At 39.7% G+C, this 21,960-nt stretch overlaps 1 protein-coding gene across 3 annotated transcripts in view; it reads right to left on the bottom strand.

Moving 5' to 3' along the window:
* Positions 1–21,960, bottom strand: part of twin (CCR4-NOT transcription complex subunit 6-like twin) — a 238,797-nt gene that overhangs the window by 42,710 nt on the left and 174,127 nt on the right. The window lies entirely within an intron of this gene.

The raw sequence follows: 21,960 nt of genomic DNA, 5'->3' as shown, positions 1-21,960 counted from the left end.
CCTGGACGGATCATAACGGACATTGGTCCTGACGTCTTGAGTAGTAAATGCATACATCACTGACATGTTTTATATCACATCAAGATCCACTGTATGCTAAGACGTGAATCGTTTATGTAAAGTATACAAAACCATCGTACGAGCCTCACAATTGATCCGGTAACAGAGAAAAGATAGAGGAATAGATTCGTGCGTGATAAACAAGAGTAAGCTTTCAAGTAACGGAGGCCGGCGTGTGATAAGCACCACAAAACATCCCCGAAGCGTACATCGCACAATTTTCAGTCTCACGAGGAAACCCCGATCTGGTCGAGGCATTAGACGAGAGAAACTTCTTTCCCAAAATCCCCAGAGATCCTCTTGAAAATCCCGAAAGCTATTGACGTCGAGGAGAGGGAGAAAAAAAGAGGAACAAGAACGTGGAAAACACGCGTGTCTCTTAAAAACTTATATCCATAAAAATGAGGTCTCACCAAGCCGATCGAAGTATTTATAGAATATTCAGTTGAAAACGCTACCCGGAGGACCAAATCGGGTCAGAGTGAGGAAATTAGAACATAATAGACGGTGTTGAAGTTGTATTTTACCAGCGTTGCAGTGAGTTGCCTTCCTGTCGAATTTCGTCGTCATTCGGGCCCTTCTGGCCTTCTTCACGAAGTTGCTGCAGGATGATTGAAGCAGTGCTGTTGCCGCATACCTCGACCCAACTCGTGAGACGGTATTTCGCCGAGATAGATTGAGTGGTTGAGTTCCTGATGAGACGACAGATTGTGCTCACTGCTGAATAATAATGCTCGAGGTTCTCCCGCGCACACATAGACCTGTACCAGAGATTAAGTTGGTAGAGCCAACACCGCGAGGCGTATGTATTGTTGGGCCGCCAAGCTATGCGTCTCTTACCTGGTACCTGCCTTGGTACAGCTCCACCATACCTGTACTTGTATTCACTTACCACCGGCTTGATGTAGCCGTCGTGGGAGGCAACTGATTTAGGTGTGCCTATTTACGGGGATGTATCTTGCATGAGGAAGGTTTTCATCTGTCAGCGCTGAGTCGAATGGAAACAAGGGTTTTGAGTCGGGTTACCTCGCAAGCAATCATGCTTAGGTATATCGCTTATGTATCCGAAGTACGGAACGTCGACGGTGCCCGTTTAGCCGAACTGTTTTCGATTAGGAGACAGATTCTCGCGGCGATGATGATGCTCGTCAAATTTTTACTCGCTGTATGGCTTTACGTTAATATAAGCTTTTCGATAACCATGCAGTGACGTGTTTTTGTCACTTTAATGGATTTGGACGGGGGCGATAAAGAATTTTCTTACATTTTCAGGCTTCCGATTTACTTCGGTACCTTGCAACAGCGGCACCAAACCGATCAAAGTCATTTCAGAACGTCGTTTGACGCTACAGTCGACTTGGTTTGTATAAATAACCCTATTGCAAACGACCAGGTGAGTCTTGTTTACTTCGCTGTTGTTCTGAGACATCTATGTTACTTATTCGTTTGGCAAAGACACTGAACATTGATTTTCGCTTAAAATTTTTCGGGTGATAGTGTTTTATCTACGTTCAAGCTATTGTGAGCTTCGAGTCTCGGGAAAGCATTATGCTGATCTTCAATTCGCTTAGAAGGGTACGCATGAGTTAACATGTGAAAACGTAGGGGATTTATGGGAAGCTGTATTCCAGGAGCGAGAGGATTATTCACCCCAAAAACCACTGAAGATGCTTATGAGAGGCACTGTGGCGAAAAAATTGTGCTTTGGTAGATTCTGTGAGTACGATTACAAAAAATTTCACTTTGTGTGATTCAAGGTCTGATTATAGTGTTTTTCGAAGTGTTCCAAAAGTTTCACGTTGCTTTGTTTTATCCACTTCAAGTATTGATCGATCGGAATCGTGAAAACCGGATGTTGCCCGGAAGATGCGACGGACAAGGAAGTGAGTGAACCGCAATCTTTCTTCTAAAAAAAAAAAGAAAAATGCTCAGATGCCGATTTTTTTCATCAACTTCGATGTGCTTCGCCACCGGGAAAGTCCGGAAAAAATGAATTAGATTATTCGCTTCCACATATTTCAGAATTTTCATTGTCTTATACAGTTTATGAAACCTTTAAACTTTAACTTATAAAAACCATTCGGTTTCCTTGTTACAAATGTTACGAATAATTTGACAGATTTAATTTTCATTATTATTTTACATTGCTTTCTATTGGATGAAATGATGAAAGAAAACAATATGATTGATTGTGCCGAGGGGTGAGTCCATTTCTACAATGTCCCATCAATTTTTATTACGAATTCACGGCCGCTGGTATGCCAAACCCCAGGGTTCTTCTTCATACGTATGTATCATACATATATTCATAAATATATATCGCAAAAATATAGAAAAACATTGCTTTCAGTCTGGAAGTTAATTTATTGATAAATCAATTTGGCGAAGAAAATTTAGATGAGGGTGCAACAGGAATTTGTTAACGAAGCAGCTTCCCCCTGTCTCTCACATTTGCGTTCTTTCCCTCATTTTTTCTCACGTTTTTCTCTCTTTCCCTCACCGATGCTCGGGTGAACGAGCCCGTAGCGCGTAGGCAGTGAGTTTATTACGCAATTACAATCGCGACTTTAGTAGATGCGGAGACGAAAGTTACGATGGTATCACAGCTAGATACTCCAGGCACATACAAGTATAACTTGGCCGCTTATACGGGTTTGGCAAAGGTTCTGAGGACGAAGCGTGGTGCTGCACGTCGTCTCATTAGCATGAGTTTGTTACGTAAATATAGTTGGCTGGTTAAATACGAGAATAGAACAATTACCGGTCTGTATAATAGGCACAAAACTCGCGAACGAAGCCGTCGATGAACTGAGGTGCAGGTTGAACTTGGTAGCTGGCTTTCGGCCTCGTGGTCATCGTCGAAATATATAGCGTTGAAAAGATCTTTTGATATACAGTTTCCTCCGAGTTAATTGCAGTCACCCTTATAATTGGTTACCGCCATCTGTCACTAAATAAGTAGGTTAGGTGGTTGGGAAAATTGACAATTTTCATGGAAATTTTGTCCCAGAGGGCGAGAGAACGGAATTAGAGTTGTTGCACACTTAAAAGTGTAATTGACTTCGATAATTAATTCAATTACCCTGAGGGATTTCAGTCAAACATCGGGAGTAAGCCGGAGGGAAGACACAAATCTTTCTCATTTACGAACAATAATTCCAATTAAAAAATCATTTTATACCGCATTAAAACTGTCTAATTGCTTTCTTAACACTATAAATCAAATAACGGGGAGAAAAATTTTACCTCTCGGTGTGAGAACGGACAGCATTGTTCGGTATAACTTTCCGTTACAGTTTATTGATCATACCGCTCGATTGAGGTTAAACATTTTTTACTGTGTACCTTTGTATCAGGGCTGAGCGATTGATCGATTAATCGGAAAACGACGAATCGATTAATTGAAAACACAAACAATTTATGTCTACGATTAATTGGGAATGGATTGTTCTGTTTTTAGATTTTTCTTTCAAGTAAACGAAATGAAATTAGTTATTAGACGTAAAATTGCCGGTTTTGGCGAAGGAGTCACAAAAATACACAGCATCGTGTGAAATTAAAGAATAAAGAATTAACGTTTAAGGAGAATGGCAATTGGAGAGATTATCCTCATTTAAAAAATGGTTGTTTGATCACTTTCGCAGAGAAAAAAATGACTAATGCATTTACTTCTTTGGGAATTAATGCGTTTTTGTTGATAACCTTAATAAAATTTTTGTAACTGGAAATTTCCCTCACGTTAAATTTGTAAGTAAATATAACTGCATATTGAAAAAATTTTAAAACCAAGCTGTGCCAGTCTCTAACAATTTTGTCGGAGATTCTAGTAAATTCAACAGCAATTTATTTCTCGTAAATGTATCCAAAATTTAATCTGAATTATCGATCGAATAAAATGAGTGAAAATTGATGTAAATTGATTCCTTTCAAGTACGTTTCTCGTAAAATCCGCAGAAGACAGAATGGTTTTGATTCCCATTGGTTCCTTCATTTCTAGGGGGAAAGACACTTGCCTTCTTGCGCACAAAGAGTCTTCAATTTTCGACTCATCTTTTACAGTCTGACTTGGCTAGCTTAGCGAGTATTGCAGAGATTTCTTCCCGCAAGCATAATAAATCGACAATAAATGATTTCCTGTTTCTAATTCTCGAGTAACTCGCTGTCTTTACCGCTCGGAACGTCGAAAGGTGAAGCCCTTGGGGCCTTGAAGGCGCCAGTAAGGCCGGATATTACCCAGAGGTCGACCTTTTCCTGAGTGACGATGGTGTAAATTCTTCGGTCAAGGATCGCTCTTGCGAATTCCTGAAAAGAGAAGATATTGGGTTGCGAAGAAAAGGAAGGGAGAACAAAAATGTAGTACCGAGGGTGGCGCCTGACGATATTCGTGCCAGTCTGGGGCATACTTTATCGGCTAAAAATAATGCCCGCTATACCAAAGTGTTTTACGAGTTCATCTTAAAACAGTTTGCTAGGTTGTTGAAAATTCCTTCCCACACCTCGCAGCTCCAAAAAAGTAGAGCCGCCTTTGGAAATGATTAAGTTCGCTGAAAAGTTTACTGGTTCATTTACGAGTCGAGGGAGGGGGGGGCATTGTGAGTCAAGATTACTTATACACGAGGAGGTGGTGGCCTGCAACCCTCGACCAGCTCCTTGGGATCGTAAATTACTACCACGCAACATCTATTTTCGCGCAGTTGTTGCGCAGGTGCCCCGCAAAGTGGAACTCTTTTTAATTTTCTTTTCCTCCTTATTGTTCCGTTTTCTCTTATATTTTTCATCCGATTTCAGTAAACGATTCAGTTCGGATCGTGACACCGTTTTATTTTCCTTATTTGGAACTTAAACGGAGTTACGTTTGCTTATCGAAGAGAATTATCCACGGTATAATTCGGCCCCGCGACTGCTCGGTTTTTCTGTTCGATTCGTTTTCGTCGATCTCCTTAAAAAGCGTCGTCTGTCTCCTTGTACCAGCTTCGCGGACAATCTAGGTCTCAATTCCCTTCGGACAAATGGTGCTCTGCGTTTTTTTCACAAGATAGACGTAACCCGGCCCTGACCAGTATCTCTCGTTCGAAACTTTACGCACGAGTTGTAACGGAAATTAGGTATCGCTGTGAATGACTCGGGACCATCACGTAACCAATTTCAAATACTGCACTTGTTTCGTGTTAACGCGACAAAACGACTATTGTGTGGATTGTTTAACGTCTTAATTATCGTGCCTTATAAGGAAGAAAAATCGAGACTTTCGGAATGTTTCGCTTTTAACCTGACTGCGGAAACACTGGATAAACGATACGCGAGGTCAGCCGAAAAAATTTTTGGTTCCGATCGTTCTTTTTGCTCCTAACTCAGGTGATTACGATTTATTTCTTATTATGAGAATTCTCTTTGACAATTCCATTGCGAGAAATATAAAAAAGAAGGTCAAATTCAAGGTGAGGTTACTATTTGCCCATTTTTTTTCGCTCCGAGAATGGAAATGTACCGAAGGGCATTATTAGCCACAATATGTACCTGTTAGGTTTTTTTTTTTTTTTCATCACAGTAGCCGCAATTATATTTTTTTTAAGGAAACAGCTGCCGCTTTTTTCCATAAGAAAGCCAATTTTCGTACACGAATGTGGTTCTTGAACTATTCACCGATGATTTTTGACAACTTTATTTATGTCATTATTCCTGAGTTTATAGAAGTGAAATCAAATTTTTGATATCATGTTTTTCTGTCGAATAGTGTCACATTCGATCAGTTTATGCGGAACATCGCAATAATACGAAATCAAGAAATCCAGGATAATTAATATTTTGAGAATATTATATATTATATAATATTTGTCAATAAAAACTCACTTTCAAGACGCTAAAAAAATAAGGAGCTAATGACAATCGTTGATTGATTTTTTGCAAGTTGTTTACTTGGCTTTACGTTTTTCAAAGCGAGTGATATTCCGTCCTAATAGAGTTTCGATCTCAATTTCAGAACATCTTCGCAGAGTTGACGCGAAAATTGACTTATAAAAAATTTCCTGATAGATGTATGAAATTATAGGTATATTTTCTATCATTTTCACCATCAAATCTATACACTTCTTAAAATTAGTAACTTTGTCATAAGATTTTTTTCAATGACTCAGATAATCGTTATATAACATCTTTCAGTTGACGTAATGTTGTTAAAAAAAACTCGTTTCGCTTCCACCGCACTTGTCAATTTATTTCTTTGCTAGATAATTAATTTTCGCGTTAGGTATAATATATGAGTTGAGCGATAAAACTGAAGTAGCAGAGCTGCAGTCGGCCGATCACTCATAAAGTTTTATAACTCTACGACGAGCTTCTTGGATTAGGTAACGCAAATCGTAAGATAAATTCTACCTATCGCAAGCCGAAAGGTACAGATTTTACTCTCTCCACTATAACATAAATGTCAAATTATTTCTGGTAAGTAAAAATTTTCCCCTTGAACGGAAACGTCTTTCTCTCAAATCCTTCTTATTTTCTTTATTCAACTTGAAGAACTCCTCGAATTTAGTTTCGTCCTCACTTTCCGCTAGCCGAAGCGAGAGATATTGTTCGATCTGACAGAAACATTGTGCCGGCATAGTAAATAAATAAGCTCCCAAGGGTTACATCGTTGTCGTTGCGGTCAATTAAAAAAATGTAATTTTCTAGTTTTGTTCATAAAAAATGACACCACAGTTTAGAATTCCAATTATAAATTGTTCAATATCTATTTGCGATGATGTCCAGCGTGCGCAACAATGCGATTCTCACATCCTTGGATATTTATTAATTCCGATGGCAAGAACTTACGGAAGAGAGAACGAGATGTGGCAGAGAGGAAGGAGAAAAGAGATGGGGGGGAAAAAAGGAAACTGGAATCATTTGCCGGGAAGACGACGAGATTTCTTCCTGTGTCGCCGACAGTGAGCCAGCGGTCTTGTTCATTTCCAGTGCAGGAGACAAGTCAGCCTCTGGCCAACAAGAAAGAAAAATGATATATATCCCGTCCAACTCGTATATCTCCGGCTTCTCCTCACGTTATTAACTTTCGTCGTTCGCATTACCACTAACTCATAACGATTCAGTTACGCACTCGTAAAGGTGTGCAGTAACCGAGATGCCACGTACCTACGCTATCTCGCAGGAGTAAAGAGAGATAAAGAGCGAAGACTTATTGAAATCCCAGAACATATGTATATTATATATATATATATTTATGTATGTATATCCGGACGACGATGACTCGGAGAGATGCATTTCTCCCGGTAGTATTTCTTCCTCGGGGGCAATAATAGGTCGAGTTAAGTACCGGTTAGTGGCTAAATCGGAAAAGTTCAAGTCGACTCCTCGGGAAGCGGGGCGTTAGGCGGAACTCGGGGATGAGTTTTAAAGTAGGGATATGTTTTAGTTTACTTCAGATGGTAAGCGAGAGAGAATGAATCTGTGAAATCTTGATAAACTCGTTTCGAACTTTGTTATTAAACCGGGGTAAACGGAGTTAATTCGAGTCTCGCTCCAGCAGCCACGCAACGTGAAGCTTTCCGAGGACTTACCAGTCATTACGCATAATGTGTAAAGCCCTGGCTGACTCGTGTCGGGGAGTCTCGAGATAGCGACTCGGGTTAGCCGTTTTCTGTAGCTTGAAAGAGGGAGGAAGGGAGAGAACCTCTCGTTCGCTAGTTTGCTGCTTGCAAGGGAATTCTCTCTTATTGTTACCGCTGCTGGATAACGTTTTCTTCCCTTCGTGTAACCACGCCGGCGTTATATAATGCACGTGTGTTCCCGTATTCTGGCAACTGCTTAGAGAAACTCACACGTACCTACGAGTCGATTGACTGTCGCATCGCGCTGACAGAAGCTCGCTGGAGAAGGCTGTAATAGCTATGAAGTCCTAGCCTAAGTGAGGGAGACGGGAATTACGATCGTCAGATTTACTTTTCTATTGTCAGTACTCCGTGCTCTCAATATTGAGACATAAATCGGTTCCATCCGTTGGGCCTTTCTTTTCAAGTTCATTGATTTGATAAATTAATTCAGTTTAATAAATAGTCTCATATTTTTGTTAATGTAGGGTATATTAAAAAATAAGAGAAGTATATTAACGTTCAAATTTGTCCAATAATAATAAATGGATTTTCTACGGGTTTTATTCCAATTCATGTAAGTATTAATAGAATTCCAATAAATATTGAAAATAGAAATTGTCTAATTGTGTTCTCGTTAAAGACGTATCAATTGTTTCTTAATTTTCTCAGACGTTTTATAAAGATGACGTTAAGAACATCGAGTTCAGATTCAGATAATCACGTACGTGGTCTATTAGATGTTTTGGAACCTTTTCAAAAATACCGTTTCAAATGCAGATTCTTCAGATTCCCAAAACTCCTTTTCGAACATTTCAAAGACTATCCTTATTAGTTGTTTTCAGAATTCATTTTTAGTTGGCTCATTGTAAGAGATTTCATTTCGGATTAGAAATACCAGGATTGCATCCTTTTATTTTTCTATGATTCTGGTACAAAAGGTTACTGAGTTTATGGACAACGTTTTTCTTTTTTTTTTTAAATTAAGATAAACAATCTCCATATTACAATACCGATACTAGATATTAGTATTCCGCGTTGTCAAAGTATAATATAAAAATTCTAACAACATGTTCATACGGCCGAGTATTCAATCTCCTTTTCAAAAATGCCTTTCTCAAACGGTTGGATCCCGTAGGTTCGTTAGCTGGATAAATTTTCCATGACATCCGTTACTCCTTAGAAACTGGGTATCCGGATCAAAGTTCTGAGGCATATTGTTGGAGTGTAAATTTAATGAAGCGCCGGGGGTGAGTCGTTCCTTTCAGTATTTCTCTCGGTCTATGTACCTACCGGTACACAGGGATAAGACCTGGCAGATCCGTCGAGGGTTAGGAAGAAAGGCAAGTGAATGTATTCTCCAAGGAAGCTATGCAACCCACCGACGCAATTGTCCTTTGAGATGACATTCGGGCGTACATTTACCTTGGATCCAAAGTTGGGGGCGGCTCTGATTCCACGCAAACTTCTCTTTCGCGAGATTCTTCAACCCTTGGGGTACGGGGTTAAGCTTTCTGATATTACGAATTCATGCGAGTAAATGATCTCCCTCGGTTGGCTGACTGGCATATCTCAGAGGCTGAACAAACGGGATTTCCCACACCCGCCCTCTGCCGGCGAGATAATCTCGCAACGGATGAATAAAATTACTAGCTCAGGTGAACCGAGTCCCTCAACCCCCAACGTCTCTAGGGGAGCGAGATTTTTCTTGAATTTTTTAAAAAAACCCCACCACTTCGCTCCTAGCACCCACACCTGCCAACTTCGTGGCGCAACTTTGGCATTAGTATGCGGCCGGCGACCGGCTCGGATTTATAACACCGAGTATTATACTGAAATATGACGCCAAATACGATTCGCCACTATATTTCTTACTACAGTCTTACCGGCGTGCTTGCTGATACATTTTTTGCGTTTTCATAACCGCCTTGTACGGAACGCTGAACGGATGGTTTGATACTAGCAACGAATTCGATGGTCAAACAAAAATATCGGTTTTCTTGTCTTTGTTCAGAGTATGGAAAATGGTTTTTGCTGTCGATGGTCCGATTAAATAAAACCGTCATCGGTTGACCTTTTCACCGTTTTCAGGGGAGCCCTTCTGAGAGTAATAAGTTTTATTGAACAATAGTCAGTGTTATACAATAATAAAGAAAAAATAAAAAACAAATTAGATACGGCATAAAGCTAGGAAAAAACTATGTTCTATGCAATTTGAGTGATACTCGCAATTTAATACATAGGAAAAAAACCTGAGCTATTTAAAACGAAAATATTTGCAGGGCGTTCTACAAATAATAACGTCGGATTTCTACTGATCAATCTCTTTTGAAACACCTTTTCGTCCTGTTGTTTATTTATGTCTACGTTATATACCCGCGATGTGAAATTGTAAAACTTTGACATTTTATTAAAATTTGAAGGTGATTTCGGCGTTCAGGTGGTAAAAATTTCACGAGTGATTTAGTATATCTGAGTAGATGAAAAAGAAGAAGAAATATAAATTTTATAGAGTATATTTGAGCTTTCGTGTACTTCAGCACGAAAATTATCCATCTGAACAACTCGGTTCATAGATTTTTAGAGTTCATTACCAACAATCTTCGTCCCTCTGTAATGTGATTTCAAATTATACGAGTACCTCGAAACTTTAGAAATATTTTGAAACCGTTATTTGCAATAACTATTGAAAGAGGATTGGTGTTATTAACTCATAAAAAACTGAACACGCGACAAAAAATGAACCCGGTTAATTTTCGAGCAATGAGTTGGATACTTATCACACCCAAAATGAAAATGGCGTGTATAATGGTTACGACGAACGAGAACAATGCTGAGTCCGGCGGAGACTAAGGGGCAAACCAATTATTACTAACCCCACATTGTGTCCACTTTGATATTAATGTCAGCGAATCCAGGGTGGCCAAAATAAGCTAGAGTACCGAGTACTACGTGATGTATGAGGCAAGGAGTGGAAACTGCCGTCGCCGATTTCAATTCGGCGCCAAACGTCGGTGGTCGAGATTAAATGCCTCAATAAATAACGAAAGAATAGCAACGAAGTTTGACGGTTTTGGATATAGGGTTAGGATTTGGTTTCGCGTTGACTTCTTAAAGATGGCTTCCGTTTATTGCTCGTTATAATCAAATATGAAATTGGGGCAAGGCGGAGTGAGCTTGAAGACCGAAGTCAGTACGTCGGATACACACGGGTCACTTTTGAAACCTTATCTCTTTGATCTCAAAGAAAACCACGTGCCTGGTTGGGCACTGTTTGATTTGAGTACGATGGAAAATACATTTCAAACAAACAAAGAGACTAAAGCGTTGGAATCGAGATCTGGAGAGCAGATTTCTTACCGCAGGCAATCCATTTTGACTCGTAACAAGAATGGCTGACCGATAATTTCTTTCCTCAATTTTACGAAATCCGGTTGAGTATTTCACCAACTCAAATACCGACATCACTGGCAACCTCGAATAAGGAAAATGATTAAATAAAAATATTTTCAGTGAAAAAAATCAGCTCTCGTAACGGCCACTCACAAAGTCACGATCTCTCAATGTCATTTATTTTTTTTTTAATTTCCAACCAGCTTTTCAGCTCCGCCTTGAGTCCGGAAGCGCAGTAATTACCATAGGAATTTTATTTATCCTCACTGCAGTTCCATTTTCACCTGGAATTATTAGCAATCCGCGGTCTTTCATTTTCGTATACCGAGGGGATACGAATCGCAGAGACAATCTCAGTTTTCCACGTGTCTGAAATAAACGTGTCTAGATATTTATTCCTCCTGCAAACCATGTATTCTCATCTATTTTCTTCGGAACATTTTATATCCCAACGTGCAAAGCCGCAATATCTTAGTCCGCTTGTTTTCATCCAAGCTAACTGCATGTCTGTATCAAGTATTACGTACACGTTCAGCAGGGATGCAATATCGCAGCACGAGATACTTTTCTTTGTACTTCTTCACTTTTTTTTTTCTTTTTTTTTTTTTTGCCTTTCAAACTTTCTTTAAGCCCCTAAATCCCCGGAGAAACTTACCGGGACGTTACATTCTAGTCATTTTATAAATACGGGATATCAGTGGTTTTCTGCGATCATCGTAGCTGATTAATTTCGACAGCTAGAAAAAAGGTTGTTCGCTTTTTCAGTCCGCAATGGATATGTTGTAAAAAGTAAAATGAAAACGAACCACGCAGACGTGTTGATGAATTTGTTATTTTAGCGAAAGATTGATTGCATGATTGGTGTGTTTTACGCGGCAGAATATTTCGGTCCATGCGGTGAAGTTGCGAAAGTTGTTCATTTAGGTAGCATGTACAGTATAATACCGTGCTTGAAATGCAAATGTATTTATAACGTATATCCAAACTGCTCGCTAGGAACGAAAGTAATATTTAAAATGGAATTAACTCGGGGCGAGCTTCTTGAGCTTTGGCTGCAGCACATGCATCTTGCAGGTGAAATACAAGTAAACCATTCTGGAAAACGCCAGCGAGAATAACGAGGCACTACACTTCGGCGGTGAGCACTGAGTTGAATCAACAATTGCCGAAGATCTCCTACAGACGTTAATTATTATTCTCGCCAATAAATCGTCAGGCCATTGTTCTCGGTGTAACTAATTAGAATTCTCTGCATTTATTGTGCAAATGATTGCTATAAATGAACACGACCTGAAGTTTCATTAATTTATTCGAATGAGCTGGTAGATTTAGTGAAAATTGATCATTGGATCGTGATTTTTTTCATTCGAATCGTGTCTTATATTCTTCATTATTTATTTATTTTATTTTCATTTCAAACTGCATCCCGATTGTGGCTGTCGTTGATTAATTGAGGGAACTAATTTCAGACAGTTTATTTATTAGCGTTACGAATTCAAAGACGCTTGAGTAATCACGTTAATTCCTTTGATCCCACGGAAGGCGTGACGTTGTATAATCACCAGTCGTGAAGAACAACTAATTGAAAGAAGAACGAATAAAAGAACTGTAACAAATTTATTGCTGTGTACACTTAATCTCCCCCTATTATTCGTGCGAATTGTTTGAACTGGTGTGCATTTTTGCTGTCATTTTTGCCGTGAATATCATCGAGACGTGTGTAATAATTGGCGAGATCGACACAACCGGTTTTACTTTGATCACGTGTCAAAGTAACAAGACCATCTTTAACCTCAAGTAGAATTTCTCGAAGACTAATGCGCAGGAAATATTCAACGATTAACGAGGACGCGTCTGTTTCCTCGTACAGCTTATTTTATGTATATTGTAATATGTCAGAAGAATTATCATCGAGAGTGTTTGAAACGATACCAATTAAGATAAACCAGTTTGTGAATGGGTATGAATGACGAGACGGTTCGTCGAATGTGATACGCGTTGGGTTTAAAAAGCAATTTGAGACAGGGAACAATTTGTTAGGGTGATAAATCACGCCAAGTGGCGCGCACATTTGCATCCAAGGACTCAACCTCGACCTTTCGGCCTTTCGTCCTCCATGTTCGGGTGCGTTACACCTTTTTGTTCCATTCTCTTTCGATTACCCCTTCAGTCCGATACGACGTACGCTTGAATTCCTTCGAAATAAGTTTACCATCCTATCTTACGGCCCCACCTTGAGAAAAATCATTTGCTGCCCTTTGTATAGTTTAAGTTAGGTCAAAGAGTCTCTCTTCTTAATTAACGAACATAGTTGCGTTATCTGTAAAGGTATCCTTGTACGTGGAACATCTACGGTGGAATTTCGATCTTGTTTCACAAAGAACCAGTACGGATCAGCTTTGACAAATTATACGCAAATTCAGTCGTAATGTACCTAGAAGAAAACAATTCATCAGGAGTTTTTCATCGAATGTTTCAAGTCGATCTTTATTGAAATAATTTCAACAGTCAAACTGTCTCTTGTTATGTAACGAGAGAATATTTACGATTTTTGTTTAAAGCGTTTCTTGATAGCAGCATTTTGTTTTTCAAATTGGTAAACCATTTTTCTGCGCCCAATATTTCCTGTTACCAATTGATGCAGATCTTATGATATATTATTTTGAAATATCCTTCAAGAAAGGGCGGACACACACCTCGAAGCATGTATGTTAAATAGCACCAGCATACCGCAAGGCGCAGAGAACAACGCTTTTTTGAAATGCGGTGTTTGGCGTGCGGCTCAGAATCAGAGTTGGCGGTTGCGAATTTCACACAACATCCGTGACCTGCCTTCCATGTTTAATACACACCTTGGTGCTTGCGTGCGACGAATACGGGGCCGCGTATGTTTCGCAAACTTTTTCACCCCTCGAGAACAAAACCGCATATACTCCTTTTACTCTATTGCCTGGAATTAAACACCTCCGTTTTAGTAAGCGTCGCGTAATATTATAACAATTCACTCCGGCCTTTTCTTCGGGTACAATGTTGGCAGTTGCAGCTCAACTTCAGACTGACGATGAGGATTTTTCCCCGGTTTAGTGGTCGCGATGGTGTCGAATAACCGCTCTAATTTTCAGGGATACTCGTACAATTCTCGACTTTTCAAACGCGAGTTCCGTAGACGTTTTACCACCGTGACCACGCATCGCGAAGTCTTTAAACTTGGGGTTCTTTCTTTATTCGAATCGATATGAACGGAGTCAATTCAGCGCAGCGAAGAGCGAACGATGCGTGTTTGAAATACTGGGAAACGCGGCTGGTCCCTTGGAGATACTTTGTTTCACATGACAAACGATGTCCTCTTCTTCGCTTTGAGTTTCTTATTCAGGGTAGCAGTTCAGTTTCCTTTCCCACGCTCCACCTATTTCCCGTATAAACTTTGGAGGACATTTTTTTCGCAAATAACGTTTGGCCTAAAGGAACCTGAAAAGCATCAGCGGGCCGAATCGAAATCTATTTGGTAACCAAAGTATACATATACACATATTTTATTGGGTATGAACAAAAATTAAATCGTACGAAATCCATGATTTTAAGATGTTCAAGTTTGGCTGCGATGAAATCGATCTCATAAAAATTGAAAATTGATGGTATTTGTGAAAGCCGAATGAAATGTTTGTCGAAAGTTTAACGATCAATAATGTTTCGAAGAATAACGAAATGTCTCTATCCGTTTTGTCGACGTTTTTCTACGTTTTTCATTGATTTGAAATCGGTCATGAATGTGGACAGATGCTTATCCAGCATTATTCAAAGATGCAGCTACGAGGTATTTCGCTGTTTATAGTTGGCGACAGAAAACACGTGTGCAAAGGATAGTTTTATGCATCTGTACACTTGTGCTTGGAGCGGGAGTGTCAGGTTCTCGACATATTTCTCTCTGTTTCTGCACTCGCGACTCGTTTCATTCGCCACTCAGCAGCACCGCAGCTCCCTTGCATTACAGCGTAACGGCAAAAGCCTTTTCTCCCCACGCGCATACCTGCATTTTTCATACTATTTTCTCATTTTTGCACTCCACCGAGATGCGCACGGCGACTCCTATTTTCCTTATAAAACCGTACCAACCAAGCAATGTTCCACCACTGCCGCAGTGCTACGGTGAATAGGGCTGCACAAAAAATTCCTGTTTCGCATTTTCGAACGATTCAAGCCCACGATTTGCGAAATGGAATTTTCAGCGTTCATTAAAGAAAATTCGCGTGACGGAGCAGCGATAATTTTGTACTTTTCAGGTGCTTCACCGGCCAGCCAATTAAAATGCGAATCATTTCTGGAACTTTCGTGCGGAACATTGACCAGCGGTCTTTGTACGAATTCGGAAAGTCGCCAGCTCTCCTCTTTTGGCCAAGGTTTGAACAGATTTGCGTACCTGGCTCCTTAACTCCCGGTTACACCAACCTTTTAGTGTCCTGTTCTCACTTTGCAGACAAGGTAAGGATCAAGTTCGATCGAAGTGGTTGAATTTATCAAGCCCAGAATTGTGCGTTGCAGATTATGACGTCGATTCGCGAAAAATCATTGGTCATATGTGTGCCTTTGCAGGGATTTTACACGAAGGTTACTGCGTACAAAAGGCGTTTGCTCTTCTTACGTTTTATAACGTCAAGATTTCATTATAGTCGGATGTTACTTCCACAGATTGAGGTTTCTAATAAAAATGTGCTAAAATGATATTAGCACATTAATGTTCTTGCATACATCAGCTCCCAATTACCACGCTATCTGTTTACGTAATGATACGATAATTGATTCAAACTCACCCAATAAGGCCGCTGGAAAGCATACCAACCTTGGTCTCAATGATTTATAGGTACGAGTTTTGACCAGGTTCAAGATCGCTGAGTGCTAAATTATATAATAATCATTCAAGTATTGCGCTATAAATTCTTTTCCACAAATCTTGATGTACTCAATTTTCGAACGATCAATGAAAAAGTTTGCCAATAGATTTCTACGCCTATCGCTATCACACGCGTACATCATTGATCCATATTTTTCTTCACGTATTTCCATCCGGCTAACACGGTTTTATTTATTTTTTTTTGTTCTTTTATATCGCATACAGATGGTCAACTATCGTTAATAACTTTGAAGACGTCGGGCTTAGCATTCCATTCTGGTATGCGGAGCATTTTAATGAGCGAGGCCAATTTACGCTAGGATAGATGGACGGATATGAAGTCGCCACTTTGTCTTCGAGAGTTTTCCCACAGGTGTGCTATACGCGTACAGTATCGTCCAATAGCGATCAATTATTGAACCGTGGTGTTCCAAGGCGGACAACGCGGAAGTGGTATACCTATTCCGCAGAAAAAGGATAGGAAAAACTTTTCAGACGTAAAACCAACTACCTCCGGAAATTTGTCATGTAATTTAGAGATCAAGCTATGCAGACACTGCCTAGTACATATGCGAATTCATACAAGTTTTTAATGGAACTTGTCGCTTGCAGATTCTTGTTTGCGAAGCTTTCTCATTTTTACTTGGGTTACTCTTGTGCTTCACGTGCTATGAAAATTAACAGGTACGATTTTTAGAAATGCTGAAATATCGTAAAATCTGTATTTTTTTTTAGCTTTCTAGGGCTAGGAATCTCGAAATCAATACAAAAAAAAAAAGTGAAGGATGAAAACCAGGTTTAATCACGACCTTCCTTGATAACGGAGAAAAATTTCTTTTTGTGCAATTCAGAACAATTCATGCATGTTGAAAAGTTAGTAACATACCCCACGTACATAAGCTTCAACAAACATTTTCCATTGCTTTAACAGAGGAAATGAAATGGTAAAAGTTATCATCCGGTAATATTTTCTTACGAGTGGAATGTCAGCGCAACTTCGCGTTTACCCAATGCTGAATAATTTAGAAGCCGTATCGACGTTGATCATTGAGGAGAATTTCATGGCCAGATGCCTCATCGTATCCTTGTTTGAATGTAAAGAAATTGTCGAGAAAAAATGTAAAAATAAAAAGGATAAAGAAATTATTAAAAATAAAAAGGATGAAAAGTACTAACGACAACTTGTTGTCCCGTGCTCCTTTTGTCTACATATTCTTCAACCCTTTGATTTAATCAATTTTACCAGTGACCGTGATAGATCATTGACTTGTACAATTCCGATGATGCGAAATACCGCGCCTGTATCGGTGTGTGCCAATGTAGGAATACGCGTGAAGCGGAACGTCATCCGGTAGATTAGCCGAAAATCACTTTCAATTATCCGTTCGCTTAGGATATTGCCTCGCTCAGTGCGGAGTAATGGCTAGAGTGGCAAATCAAGCCGCAATCAGAGCCCATCGAAGCGCCAATCGCTCCGATGAAATTGGGTATTTCGATTATACGGACTCTCGTTCACTTTTGCATTCGGCTCTGTTTGCCGTAGTTGGTCATGTTATTGCACGGATTGAGTGCTGGAATGGAATCCCACTTAGCCCATCAATAGAATGCTATGCGTGCTGTTGTGCCTATATCGAGTATCAGGTATCTGTACGGATACAATTTCTGCGAGGGTGTTTCCCACGCGTGTGTGTGTGCTGAGCTGCGAAGATGGGATCGATGTTCACGATCACGAGAATGATACTTGCGTAGAATAGTTCAAAAACGATACGTCGCACGTTATTCCGTTGCGGATTAAAACCACTACATAACTCGATTTTATTACATAGGATATATTGCTCAGCTCGGCAGATCAAACGGTACACTGTTAAAAATGATTGTGAATTTACTACACATTTACTGTACAAAAGAGGTGTAAATTTACAAATTCAGTGCAGCAACGTAAATTACTATACGTTTGCCTGAAATTTACAATCAAAATTTTTCATTTTACTAAAATTTATAAGAAAAAGACAAAAAAAGTAATTTTATTTCCCTAAATTTTCTAATAAATTTATTGTGATCGTAAATTGAATACACAGTAAATGTATGGTGAAATCACTGTTCCGTATCCGGATAAAACTTCTAATACAGTGTAAGAAGTTCCACGCAGAAATTTTTAACAGTGCATATTACTACAAACGAACGTATGTCAGTGGAATCAATTTTACTCTCGATCCTTTTTACCCGAATTCCGTGCAAATTTGACAATGCCTCTTCAGTTTTGCAACGTCAGAGTGATTTTTTCAATTGAATTACATTAATCGAAGTATGCTGGTAGAATTATGAAAACGAAGTTAGTAACGTTACTGTAACGATTCATGTTTAGGAGAAATCGTTTCTTCGCACCTTTAGGATGGTCTGAAATTTGGTAAACCACGATAGACAAAAAAAAAAAACATCATCACATGTATTTTGAAAAGTCGAAATCCTTGAATGTCATTCGCAAATTACACAATAATGATTTTTTTCCCCTGATGTTCCGTTGCGTTAACGTTACTAACTTTAGCCGCGTATAGAATTCCACATCATTTTCCGCGAACATGCGACAATTCTCATTTTACAGAGTGCAACCCCTGCGCTATTTTTGTGTTATCATATAAGAAGTTCAACGTTGTTCGCGAGCCTCTGACTACTTGGCAAATAAAAAGAATTTTTAAAGCAAGGTAATTTTCCAATCAAAAGTTCGAGATCTTTTCAACAAATCGCTGTAAAATTTTCATAAATAACCTCAGTCTTTTACAATTTCCAGGTGACCGAACGTGACAAAGAGCTTGGAAGACGATCTTACGTTCGATTGAAGATAAAAATAAATATGTAAAAACACAACACACGAGAATTCGTGAAAGGGATCTACCGAACAGGGCATGAGCCGGCCTTTGCCACGTGACGTCTTAATCCCCCGTGATATCGTACCAGGAAATAAACGTGTAGTTCCAATGTCCGCGCGTGTGCATGTGCGTGGGTGTATATCATCTAGGGTACCCGGGTGCAGCAGAGGAGGCGGTGGCCGGGGCGCACGCCATCGTAATCGCAGGCGGCAACGAAATACATCGACTCGAATGTAAATGGGCAAGTAGCAGTGGCGTGTCGCGGGGCCATTAAGTCTTATCGGACGGTTAATAAAATGGCTGGAAGCTCAGGTTATACCGGGCACGAAACGGCAAGATCACACTTACACGACCTCTCATAAATCCTGCGGTTCGGTTGAGTCTCGTCTCGTCTGGTCGGCTCGGGTCTATTTTGGCCTTCCGGTATGTCCGCCGGCCGCATATAGACACTGAGAGAGATTTTTAGTTCCGGTTACCGCTCAGTCCTTAACTATTTTCATTTGTTACCACAATCGAAAAATATAGTTCTAGGTAGAAAATGAAAATTAGTTTTCTAGCTGTTACCGGAAAGTCTAGTATCCGTCACTGTTCTTTCTCATTGCGATCACTGTTGCTATACTTTCTTGCAACTGTTGCGAAAATTTAATGCTTGTGGAAGAATAAATTGACGTTAAAGCCTTGTTTACCTAAAAAATTATAGTAAACCTCACAAACTGATTTTGCGTTGCAATTACCAAAAAAGGTTCGAAAATAGCGCAAAATGGTTACGCGTACCTCGTTTTTCGTAATTCCAACAATATTCGAACAGTTTTTTTAACGATAACTGTTTCAATGAGTTTTTCTAGTTACCGTAACAAATGAAATTTTTCTGAGTGCACCCTGCGGAATTCGCGGCCGGTATACGGACCAGAGGTGTAGGTGTATTACGTATCCGTGCCTCTCGAAAGCCGAGTAATATTGCGGAACAGAAGGTGCGATAAGTTCCTCTGCACTGCGCCATCGTGTCGCAGCAAACTCAAAGCCAGTGCCAACAAACGTCTGGATTTCCAAGGTATGCTCACCCGCATCAGAAGATGCAAGTTGCTGAGAACGTTCTTGAATAATAATACGCGAAATGTTAAGATAGTAGAAACATTGTTATCTGGGTAGATACCTATCTCACATCGCGTCATGTGATAACGTTTCTGGTATCAAAGGTCTTCACTTACCCTTTGCCAGTTGTTTTAAGTACTAAGAAGTGAATACTTACGATACTGTTGGTACATCAAGTCAGACAACCTGTCGGAAGTTTCAAACAATAATTTAGGTGCTAAATTTCTTGACGACTTTTTACAGAGATGAAGAGTCTTTCATTCGAGTGGTGCGATTTCTTCAGAAGCTGTTATTCGCGCCAGTATTAATTGGTAATGCTACCGCACGAGATCACGAGTTCCGTCATATATACGAAGTAAGCAAAAATGGATTGGAGTCAGCTGGTGCTGAGCTAGGAGCGTGAAGATACTGATCCATTTGTAGCCACAGTACGAAAAATGGCTTTGAATTCGCAGGGGTGTAGTTTAGAGCAGAAATTAACGTTTGATAAAAATTGTAAGATCCTCGTTTTGTAAGGTATAATACTCGAAGGTAGTCTTTAATTGTTCCTTACAACATTTTAGCTGGTTCACAACTCGCAGTTTTTCCTGTTATAATACCCAACTGGAATCACTATAAACACCGGGACTCGACTCGACTTGCACCTGATTCAAAATACCATCTGTGAAACGATAAGATCATTATCCGAAAAAAAAAAAAAAAAACTCACCGAGACTTTCATCATCGCATAGACGCACTTAATTATCATAGCTTGGGAGTTTGAATGGATTGAGGACTTGGTAACTCCTGAATATCCGCTCAAGTTTCAGCAATAAGTACTCGTCATGTACGTAACAAGTCTCGAGCTGTAATATGATTTTAATAGCAATCACATCGGGGTAAATATTAGCATATTGAATTTCATTGCAAAAACCGGACTGGTCTGTTTACTGAAGGCAAAAAGTTCGTAGCTATGGCGTCAGCGGCTGACTACTCCGCGCAGGATCAGCCAACCAGCGTTTCGTTCATTTGGAGACGTTTTAAACGGTGATTTGCGAGCTCGCAAACCGGCGCGTCAGATGGTCTGGCATACGCTCAACGTAATCTAACGGATAGAGGTCAGTTAAGGTGAAGGTGTAACAAGGCGGAATCCCCGGGTGGTGAGCCAGCCGACTCCGAGAGAACGCGGATGTGTAAGGCTGCGAAGGATCTTGAGGTGAAAAATAATGCGGAAAGCCAACGGTCAGCCTGCACCGATCGCTTCTCTCAACTTCTGCGGAAATTATTCGCTGTTTCTGCGGTTTCACAGTTGCTTGTGAAATAGGAGGGGGGAAAAAAAAAAACTTTGAGGTTAAAGCGAAATTGACCTGTTACTTTGTGATTTGTTTAAAACTTTCCTCGCAACTCGGTGTATTTACTGACCGTGAGACTCAAAATATTTCAATTGCCAATTTTTTTTTTTTTTTTACACCTACAAGCAAATAATCAACCAGACACTTACTGCAGGTAACACTTTTGCCTCTGCACTTGCGAAAGTGCAACTTGCAGGACAACCTGCAGTTACACGAATTGAAGTTCTGTAGATGCTCGATTTTTGTTCCTTCCACGTGTCGCGGAATTTAGTATCGCTATTTTCATTTGCCTTACGTTTTACATTTTCGAATTTTACAGGCTATGTAGAGACTCTCAATTTCAGACTGGAATTCAGATTGTTTTTTCTTTGATATTTGTGATTCAAAAAATTGGTGAATCGAATGTATAATATTGCGAATTGACGGAAACTCAGGTTTCCAGTATCACGACGTAGCAAAGATTTGGATTCCGATGTAAGGTTCGTGTTGAAAAATTCCAGACTTTTGTCGATGATATTGCGGTATTAGGAGTATATACGGAGGAAAAGAAAAAGGAGCAATATGTCGTGAAACAGTGAAGTAAATATCGAAAAATTATTCGGATATTAAAATATATTTGAGAGAATAGAGAGAATAGAAAAAATGATTGAAATTGTAGGGATTCTTCAGAAAACGCTTGATAAATCGAATTTTCAGAGTAATCTCGAAGATGTACGACTTTGATGGGAACAAACGCAAGGATA

This window comes from Neodiprion pinetum, chromosome 1, assembly GCF_021155775.2.
Source record: "Neodiprion pinetum isolate iyNeoPine1 chromosome 1, iyNeoPine1.2, whole genome shotgun sequence".
Lineage (NCBI taxonomy): Eukaryota > Metazoa > Arthropoda > Insecta > Hymenoptera > Diprionidae > Neodiprion > Neodiprion pinetum.
Note: the sequence above shows the minus strand (reverse complement) of the source record. Positions and strands in the feature narration are given on the sequence as shown.